The 3786-nt window shown below is 46.4% G+C and overlaps 1 long non-coding RNA gene across 1 annotated transcript; it reads left to right on the top strand.

Moving 5' to 3' along the window:
• The first annotated feature begins 508 nt into the window (after positions 1-508).
• On the top strand, positions 509-3560 carry LOC121044031 (uncharacterized). The gene is made up of 2 exons (XR_005797071.1): positions 509-1279; positions 2485-3560. It is a non-coding gene; the product is annotated as an uncharacterized LOC121044031 (long non-coding RNA).
• Positions 3561-3786: the final 226 nt, after the last annotated feature.

Raw genomic sequence — 3786 nt, 5'->3', positions numbered from 1 at the left:
AGGCAAAGAATGTGCTTCGGAGCACGGAAAGCCCTCTGCCAATGTCAGCAGCCCTCACTTCAGCACGGTAGCCTCTTGGGTAATCTTGAAATCGGTGCTTTACATTAACGACATCTTGGTTCTTTCCTCTAGATCATTAAGAAAAGGGGCAAGTGCAGCCTGGTGTGCTACCAATGCATGTGGCAGGGAGGCCACTCCCATGCCAGCCAGGAGCACATCCTCTGCTTGGAGCACTGTGGCCAGTCACAGTTCACGACACTGTATTTATTTTAAATACAATTATAATCAGCTTCAGGGAAACTCTGACACTTGGTTAGGGTCTAAATATGTCTTCTTTATGGCTATTCATCCCATTGCTTAATGCTGTTCGGGGAATGCTTCATTTGTCAGCATCAAGGGGTGGCAAGGCGTGTACTAAATTAGTTTTGCAGATAACTGAAGTTTACCACGTTGAGAAGCAAAACTTAAACACACACACACACACACACACACACACACACACACACACACATTTTGAATTCTGAATTGAAATATCTCTAAAATGGGCAGCACACTTTCTCATCTACAGAGCATGAGAAATGTAATTTAACCATTCACTGATGGTCATAAATATCGATGATTCCACCTTATAAAACAGAGATACTTTTAGTGGCCCTGAGACCGTGTTAGGCTATTTTCCCCTACACTAAAAGGCCTAGACATCTCATGATTTCAAAGTTATCAATAGGATCTATCTTTCTTCTCTCACGACCAGCTGTTGGCTGTTTGGGGGTGGTAAGTTCACGGGTGATTTGTTTTCTTTTCAAATAAAAATATGTAGTGTATGCACATTCCTTTAGTGGAAAAATATCTATCTTAAATATGTGTTAACAAAGGTACAAGTAGTATCGTCCAGGAAAACAGCCAGGAGTGATTTTGGTGGTGGAAGGTCAGCAGTGGGAGGAGTGTGGGGCAGGAAAGGCTTCCGTAAAGAGGTCACATCAGAGGACAAGATGTTGAGACGCCAAAGCTAGGGGCGAATTCCTCCAAGAGAGGATAACGCGATTAAGCTCCAGGGTCACAGTCCTCGTGGGTTTCCGAGCCACGAAGACAAATCTCCAATCCTGGCTCTGCAACCTCTTCTGTTTGACCTTGGACCAGACTCGCCTTGCGAACGGCAGCCAGTGCTGGCGGGCTGCACCGTGCCAGCGAGAGCGGCATCACACTGGCCGAGAGCCTGGACGGTTCGGGGTCCAAGGCCTTGAGAGTCACTGCAGACTCCCCCAAAATGCTAATCAAGGTGAGGACACTGCAAGTAATCTGTGGCTCAAATAATTGTTTTAAGTCTCGGGAACGTGACAGGCGCTCATGCTGTCGAAGACGAGAAAGTTTCCATATCTTTCACTTTTGTCCTCAAGGTTTCAAAATTACCGTCTTTCATACCTTCTAAATTTTTGGTAAATGACATGCCATTATTTCAATAACTTGATACTTTATCATTTAAAGTGTGGTTTTTGTTTCTTTACTGTTTCCCTGCTACAAGTGAGCAGAAACTTCCTGAGCAAGTGCACTGATTGCCTCTCCCGTCCCCATCACCCATCTTTCTCCCAGGCCCTGCCTCCCTCGCTGCCGTAGCCTGCTGGGCTCTCCTGTTACCTCTGAGTTTCCTCAGGAAGTATCTGACATCTGATATACTGATGTCAGATTATCTCCTGGGTTCATGTTAATATTCTCGATGGGATACCTCTTGATTATTACAACCCAAACTTTACTGATGTATTTTTCTGCTGATGTTTATAGAGGAAAACTTTATATTTATGTACCCCAAACTCAGTGTTTGGGAAAAGTCTCCCACTACATTCAAATCACACACAGATGCTTTCCACCGGGCCTAGACTTTGTTCCTCGTGAAGCTATTGGTGCCGTGAGACTTTGTGTCAGTGCGCACAGAGTCCTGCCAGCTGACGGCCACGGTCATCCTGTGGGGACGCAGAAGACCCGAGTAAACATTCTGCACGCTGGTATGTTTGCTTGTTACTTATCAAGAGAAGTTTTGTTGTATTTTACTTTCATTTGAGGAAATCAACCAGGGGTTTTTGACCGAGTAACATTTTTTTTTTCAATTTAAAATAATGGGAAAGAAACTTTGGGTTAGTGTTTTCACACAAACCATGATTTTCAGAAAATAGTCACTACTGCAAAGTGGGAAATGTCTGTATCTGTTTGCACCATGTATCGGCCAGGATAAGCCAGGCTCCTGATGGTTTCAGTGAGGAAGGTTGCACGTGACTCACACTTTATGTCTACCACAGGTCACTGGAGAGAGGAGGCTCGGCCTCTTGGAATCACATAGGGTCAAGATTTTGTAGCTGTACTGTGTCTAAGAAGGCTGTACAAGTTTTCTTCCAAACTGGGCACTATTTCACTCAGCTTCTGCTGTTCAACAAACCACTGCATAACTTTAGGGTTTTCGAACAATTTATTATTTCTCATGGTTTCTTCTAGGTTGGATCACGAGTCTGTGTTCATCTGGAGGACGAACTGAGCTGGGCTGAAAGTCACAGTGGCCCCGGGCATGTGTCTGCACTAGATTCTGCGTGTTGATGGCAGGGACTCCCTCCTCCTCCATCTGGTCTGTCTTCCTTCTTCCTCACCTCGCCGGGGCTAGCCTGGACGACTTCATGACATGGCAGCTGGGGCATCGGGAGCGGGAGAAGAAGCCCTAGAATCAGGAGCACACACAGCATCACTTCTGCCACTTTCTCTTGGCATAATCAAGTGGCGCGTCCAGCCCAGATGAAAGAGCGGTTCACCTCTTGACAAGAAGTCTTCAGAAAATGCGTCTGTGTCTTCCAGGCAGTCCTGTGGCACGTGTGCGAGTGACCGGTCTGCCAGGATGGCAGGTGTGGGCCAGCGACGCTCTGGCCGCCTGGGACTTGGGGTCACCCTAAACCCTGAGACAGCAGAGGCTTTTGTACTGGGTTTTCTGCTCTTCAGACCCGCACAACTACAACTTGGAAACAGAAAGACTGGATGCCTCCCCTGGAGAGTTTTATTTTTCCTTGTTTTGTTCTGTTTTCCCAATTTGTTTAGTTGGTTAGATTTGCTATTTAAGTGATACCACGTTTCACTAAAGATAATTGGAGATGCTAGAGCCTACCTACACAAAGCCAATTTGGAAAGGTGCATAACTGCTGTCATTCTGGACCCTAACACCCTTCCCTCGAAGCTGAGCTGGTTTTACACGCCCCAAATACTCTCCTTTAACCTCGTTGGCCACCCTTCTCCTTCTCCCGGCGAAGTCCTCGTGTATCAGGGGCTGGCCCTCTGGCCACACAGCACCTGTGCTCCCGAGCCTGGATGCAGGACACTGAGAAAGCAGTCGGGCTGCTTACTGAGTCTGTGACTTTGGAGTCCCTGTGGTCAGTCTCCTCAAAGGATAATGTGTTTAATGGTCTCAGATCTGCTTGCTGCATAGGGCAATTATGAATTCAAATGACAGCCGTGGAACCCTCTGGAAAAATACATTAATTTATCGTATCTATTGAGATTCATAATAAAAATGCAAAAATTGTCCCTGACCTGGAATAGAACTTCTAATTTGACATGCGGCATGTCTCTCTTTTGGGGCTTCTCTCTCTTTTTCTTTAACACCTGTGTGTTCTCTTTTAACATTTCACCATCGAACTCTGCATGGATCGATCTAATGGAGGGGAGACTGACACACGGGGAGCTGAGGGCTTTGGATCCCTCCCTCCCAGCTGCTTGGCTGGCACTGGCTCCTCACCCCAGAATTTCTTACTAAAG

This window comes from Herpailurus yagouaroundi, unplaced genomic scaffold (genome assembly GCF_014898765.1).
Source record: "Herpailurus yagouaroundi ecotype Mexico unplaced genomic scaffold, PumYag 188, whole genome shotgun sequence".
Taxonomy (NCBI): domain Eukaryota; kingdom Metazoa; phylum Chordata; class Mammalia; order Carnivora; family Felidae; genus Herpailurus; species Herpailurus yagouaroundi.
This window is presented reverse-complemented; position numbering and strand designations above follow the sequence as displayed.